The following is a 6646-nucleotide window of genomic DNA, read 5'->3' on the forward strand; positions in this document are numbered from 1 at the left end:
TGACAGGGGGGAGCTCCTCAACCCCCTGATCGGCCCTGCCCTGTGTGTGACAGGGTACGGAGCCCCAACCCCCCTGATGGGCCCTGCTCTGTGCGTGACAGGGGGTGGCGCCGCAACTTCCCTATCGACCCTGCCTTGAGTGTGACAGGGGGCGGTGCCCCAACCCTCCAATCGGCTGTACCCCGAGCGTGACTAGGGGTGGCATCGCAACCTCCCGATCCCCCCTACTCTGTGCATGACTGGGGGCAGCGCCCCAACTCCCCAGTCGGCCTTGCTCTGAGCCCGACCAGGGGCTGCACCTAGGGATTGGGCCTGCCCTCTGCCACCCGGGAGTAGGCCTAAGCCAGCAGGTCATTATCTCGTGAGGGGTCCCAGACTGTGAGAGGGCACGGGATGGGCTGAGAGACCCCCTCTCCCCCCCGAGTGCACAAATTTTTGTGCACCGGGCCTCTAGTCCTATATAATAAAAGAGAAACATGTAAATTGACCTTCCCTCCACTATGCTCACCAGCCAATCAGGAGTGAGTATGCAAATTAAGCCAACAAAGATGGTGGGTTAATCTGTATACAAAGGCGCCAGGTATGTGCGATACATATAAAGCTCTCACTGGCGCCAATTGCACACAAGTGTTTTGATCTGTCATTGTCTATTGTGAATTTGGTTGTTTTTGTTGACATTGATAAGCTGAAAAAAAGCAGCAGCATCGACAGAATATGTCTGAAGACCAACTATTGGCATAACGTACCTCTGAAGCTGAAAGAAGCTGGTGTTGTCAGCAGAATGTATCTGAAGACCAGCTATTGTCACAGTGTACCATTTGAGTGATGAATCCATCCATTCAACGGATGATGCCGAAAAGGAAAATTCTCCCATTGAATTTCTTAATAGTGTTACTCCTTCGGGAATGCCGTGTCATAAATTAAAATTGAAAGTAGGTGCAATCATCATGCTACTGAGAAATCTTAATAGTAAATGAGGTCTTTGTAATGGTACTAGATTTATTATCAAAAGATTATGACCTAACATTATCGAAGCTGAAGTATAACAGGATCTGCAAAGGGAGAGGTTGTTCTGATTCCAAGAGTTGGTTTGTCCCCATCTGACACTGGCCTCCCATTTAAATTAATTTGAAGACAGTTTCCCTTGATGCCAGCATTTGCCATGACTATTAATAAATCACAAGGACAAATTCTAGACAGAGTAGGAATATTCCTACCTGAACCTGTTTTCAGACATGGTCAGTTATATGTTGCTTTCTCTCGAGCTCAAAGAGCATAGGACATTAAAGTTAAAGTTGTAAATACTTCATCACAAGGGAAATTATTCAAGCACTCTGAAAGTGTTTTTACTCTTAGTGTGGTGTACAGGGAGATATTAGAACAAGTTTAATCAATTTATTAGTCATTGTTTTTATCCATGTTTTTATATCATGTTTTTGTTGTTTTCTATCATGTCTGTTGTTATATCATGTTGTTATTGTTTATTTATTAATTTATATATTATTTTCTTATATGTTTTACTAATTTTCTTTAATCTCTGACACTTCTATTATAGAGAAAGGGCGAATAGAGATATTAAAATATTTCTTCTAATTAATTTCCTTTCAGTGTGCACGAATCCGTGCACTGGGCCACTAGTATTCTTACAAATTAGGTTCCCTGTTTTTATTGAATAGAGTGTCATGGAGAAAATTGGCATTGCATTTAGCCACTACCATGAATAATCTAGCTCCAGCTGAGAAGCCCAGAGCCAGCTTTCTAATATCTTGAGATTTTTGCCATTTTGAGTACAAAGTATTTTAGAGTCTTGGATATGAACTAACTGAGATGTTAATGATAAATACCATACCCATATTGGGTTCTATTATTTAAAGTTTGTTATCGTTGTTTAAAAGGTGTCCGAAGCATGTCACTGTATTGTTGACACTGCCTAAAGCAAATGTCTGAAACCTCGGAAACCAGTTCTAAGGCTTAGTGATTTTCTGTGGTGGCCACTGTTTTAACTGAATGCATCCTGCTCAAAATATAGAAATTGTGAAAGGACACCTGTCTTATGTGGTTGGGATGTAATAAGTAAGTAGGCTTATTTTACTAAAGTAAGCTCAATTAAACCTGTTTATGGATAGATCTTACAAAGTCCAATTGCAGAAGTACAAACCAGGCCGTCTCCTCCCCACCCCCTTTGTCAGGGTCAGCTTCCTCTAGAAGAGAGGGCAGATTAGGTATGATTGGTGATATAGCAGAAGGAACCGGTGGTGGCCTGGACATCGAGGTAATCTCTTGGCTGGAATAATTTATTTTCTGCTCTCATGAAAACTCTAAAGAAATAGGCTAATTTTACTGATACTTATAGGATTTGTTCTCTACTTTTTTTTTTATAAAGGAACTGTGGGAGTAGATCCTCACCTCTTCAGAAGAGATTAGTGCACAGAAGGAAAGAGGAGGAGGAGTCTCAAATGTAGAGGGCCATTATTCAGCCCTCACGTAGGCTCTTTAATAAAGATTGAGTCAGATGAGTTCATTTTTATAAGATTCTAACCTCTTCCTTGAAGCTTCATTATTTGAATGCTTATGGTAGTAACATTTTTTTTCATGTAAAAGTTTAGCTTTAGTCTCCAGCTATGCAGGTCTTGCAGACAGATGACAATTTTAGTGGCACTGACAAATCTGCCCATCACAGTGAGTTTAGGCCCCTGGAGACAGGAACCTACTATTCACTCTATTGTATTAGTTCCTGCATGTCTCCCATAGGGTGAGAATTTCATATTTGGGGCAGACTTAAATGTTATTGTACTGAATGTGATCATGTGTTACGATTTAAGGACTTTTCAGGGATGATTTTGACTGTGCAAGTTTTGTGAATTGTTTAGAAGAATGGAATCTGGTGTATACTAGAGTTAAGGTCAATATGTAAAACAAAAGCCAGAATCACCTTGAGAGTTCCTTAACTCATAAAAGACACTATGAAATCTTTTGCGTACACACACACACACACACACTCAAGAACATTAATTCTTATGCAAATTTAAATTAGAGAATTACTAAACTAGAAAACACGGCATTAAGAAAAGTATGATGGCAGTAATTTCACCCTACTCGGCTTTAAAGATGGTGTATAAGTAGAGAATTTTGTTTCTTCTTGCCTGTTGGCTTTACTTCATTTTGTTTTAATTGTACACACACACACACACACACACACTCAAGAACATTAATTCTTATGCAAATTTAAATTAGAGAATTACTAAACTAGAAAACACGGCATTAAGAAAAGTATGATGGCAGTAATTTCACCCTACTCGGCTTTAAAGATGGTGTATAAGTAGAGAATTTTGTTTCTTCTTGCCTGTTGGCTTTACTTCATTTTGTTTTAATAATCAGCTTCTTAAATCTTAATACTTATTAGTAGTTTATTTGTTGTGAGGATTATAGTAAGATAGCTTCTGAGGTCAGTTGCTTAAATTTTAAGGTTAGCCATTATATAGATTTGTGTTGCAACCTTGTTATGTTGTAGTTTTCCTTATTTCCTTTTCTTTCCCTTTGGTATTTTAATAACATCTCTTTTGAGAAGTCCTGCTTCTCATCTGTGTTAAAGGGAGCAAAGGAAGAGATTTGTTAATGGGTCCTTTTATTGAACTTGAATGGGAAGGAAGGGAAGTAACATGGCCCTCTAGCTTTATGGTTGCAATAGGAATCAGTGAGGAAAAATCCCAGTCAGAGTGTAAAAATGGGGGAATTTCCCAGTTAGACATTTTCTTTTGGGAGCTCTTTTGTTATCTAACATACCCCCCTCCCACTCTCCCGCCTCAGTTTTAGGAAGATAACCAGTGCTCTTACCCATTATCTGTCTGTTCAATGTGCAATCTCAGTTGCAAAATTATAGAATTTCCCTTTGGCAGTATACCATGAGTGAGAAGAGAGTAAAATTCTGGTTTTCTCAATTGGTGCTAGTGCCTGCAGTGACTGAAGCATGCAGCCTGCCTTGCGTGGGCCTGCATTGTGTTGCTCAGACCTGGGTTTGCTCGCTGCTTGGAGGCTCTGTTCCCTCCTGCAGGAGAGCCACTAAGTGTTGTACTGCTTGCACACCACCCAGTAGGACTCTTCCTTCCTGGGGAAAGGAAAAAGCTTGTGTTGTGAGACACTGAAATAGCTAGTCAGCTACAACATTTTTGGAAAGGAGTGGGAGGAGGTTGCCCTAGAATGCACCTTACACTTAGGATATTGATTCTACTTATGTCAACTTAGTTTGGACAGATCCCATTTCTGTATTAATTATTTCAAATATAATTGATGAGTGAACTTTGAAAAATACATGGAACTTAAGAGATGCATTTACTTAGTGGCAGCTGAGATCTGCTCTAGAAGCCAGTTAAGGGCTGATATTAAGGGATGTTAAATTTAATGTGAATTTTGAAACAATGACTTGGTTTTAGTGTGTGGCCAAGAAACTCTTACCATATTCTGAAAGTAGTCCGACTTCATTAGTTAGACCTAATCTTACAGTGAGTGCATGCCCACTATACACAGAAATATCATTTTGAAGCTTATTAAATACCTGCTAGAAAGTAGCCCTAAGCAGTTCCTTAACGTGGCATGTGGTTCTGCCACCTTGGCCATAACTGGTGTAAAAATTACACAGCAATAATAGAGATTAAACTAGTCAATCACATATTTCTATTTCTCCCATAAAATAATCTTTGAGAGGAGGAGAATGATGGACAGTTTATAAGGGGAACTTAGTTTATTCATCTGTTCTTCATTCAACATCTATTTGAATGCCTACTATTTGCCAAATACTAGTCTGGGTTCTGGCGATTTATTCATGAACAGACCAAATTTCATGCTTTCTTAGAATTTACATTTAGGACAGAAAACTATAATGTAGTAAAATGTCCGAGTAGTAAGTGCTTTGAAGAAACATGAAACAGAATGATGGGGAGGGTGTGACTAGAGGTCCCATTTTATTTTAATATTTAAAATGTTTTTATTTATATTAGAGAGGAAGGGAGAAGGAGAGATAGAAGCATCATTGATGAGAGAGAATCATTGATTGGCTACCTCCTGCATGCCCTACCTCCTGATTCATAGGTCAGTTTTCAACCACTGAGCTACACCGCTCCAGCTAGAGGACCCATTTTAGAGAAACTGTCTATGTAAGGGATTTCTGAGAAGGTGACATCTGAGCAGAGTCCTAGGTAGAAGATGAAGCGGGGAAAGGCAGCAGGGAACCATCGTGAGGTAGAAGAAAGAGAGTGATACAGAAGAAATACCTCGAGTAAAGAGTGAGATGATGTATTAGTCAGGGTTCTCTAGAGAAATAGTACCACCACGATGAATGGAAAGATGTTTATTATAAGAAATTGACTCACATGATTATGAAGGCTGACAAGCCCCAAGCTCTGTGGGTGGCATGCTGGAGACCCTGGAAAACTGATGGTATAGTTCCAGTCCAAGTCCAAAGGCTTGGCACTCAGGAGGGCAGATGGTGGAAGTTCTAGTCTAAAGACCCAGGAAGAGCCAATATTTCAGTTCAAGTCTGAAGGCAGGAAAAAACCCAATATCCTAGCCTTAAGGCAAGCAGTAGGAGCTCCCTTCTACTTATAAGTCAGCCTCTGTTTCCTTCAGGCCTTCAGCTGATTGAATGAATAGTGTGCTTTATTCTGTTTATTGTTTAAATGTTAAGTCATCCAAAAACACCAGTCAGGTTAACACATCGAATTTACTGTCAGGATGGGAGCTGTTGGTGGCCAGCCACAAGCGCAGGATGGGTGAAGATAGACAGGAGCTCCAAATCACCCCAGTGGCTTCCTGCCAAGGTTACTGGTGATTACAGCGGTTTTGATGTCTAAACTTTGTTGCCTTGCCTGAATTATTTTTCATTGTGAGGCCTGACTCTATGGCTGCATTAAACTCACTCTGTTTTCTCCAAGTACTTTTTATATAACTATTTAGTTTAACTTGCTTGTCTCCACATTCAGGCTCATCCTTCCATCCATCTTCTGGACGGGCCAAGCTGATAGCAGCAAAGTCTTGTTCCTTGTTATGCACATCACAGAAGTAAATCTGGACCCAAAAACCCATTCACTCTCTTCTTTATTCTGCTAATGAAGGAAAACACTGGTGAAGATAAACAGGACAGTTTATTATGTAATTTGTTACTTTAAAAAATTCACATTCTGGGCCCTGGCCAGGTAGCTCAGTTGGTTAGAGCATCGTCCCGCAAGGTTGAGGGTTCAATCCCCCGTCAGGACACATACAAGAAGCAACCAATGAATATTTAAATAAGTAGAACAACAGATCAGTGTCTCTCTCTCTCTCTCTCTCTCTCTCTCTCCCCCTCTCTCTCTCCCCCCTCTCTAAAATCAGTAATTTTTTTAAAAGTTCATGTTCTGCTTATCTTTGTTTTAGCAGTTATTTATTAAATTCTGACGCTGCAAAGAGCTGACATGTTTTGGAAATCTAAGGTGTAGGAGGTAGTTCTGAAAGACCACAGTCTGGTAGTAAAATCTGCATATTTAAATGTTCAAGTTTAGATGAAAAGTGGATTTATTTTGAGAATCCCAAATGCACAAAATCATGGGTTGATCCAGGTCAACCATCAACATCGACTGCAAGGCCAAATCGCTTCAGAAAGAAGACAATGCTCTGC

General features: G+C 40.2%; 1 protein-coding gene across 4 annotated transcripts in view; it reads left to right on the forward strand.

Annotated features, from left to right (window-relative positions):
* Nucleotides 1-1981: 1981 nt before the first annotated feature.
* The window catches only part of MAPK8 (mitogen-activated protein kinase 8), a 61704-nt gene continuing 57039 nt past the window's right edge, over nt 1982-6646 (forward strand). For 2 of the 4 annotated variants that reach the window (XM_005861310.2, XM_005861309.2), the window contains exon 1: nt 1982-2073. The gene's annotated coding sequence lies outside the window, so the exon portion shown is untranslated. The remainder of the gene's footprint in view (nt 2074-6646) is intronic. The other 2 variants (XM_014535670.1, XM_005861311.2) reach the window with 2 other exon arrangements.

This window comes from Myotis brandtii, unplaced genomic scaffold (genome assembly GCF_000412655.1).
Source record: "Myotis brandtii unplaced genomic scaffold, ASM41265v1 scaffold148, whole genome shotgun sequence".
NCBI lineage: Eukaryota > Metazoa > Chordata > Mammalia > Chiroptera > Vespertilionidae > Myotis > Myotis brandtii.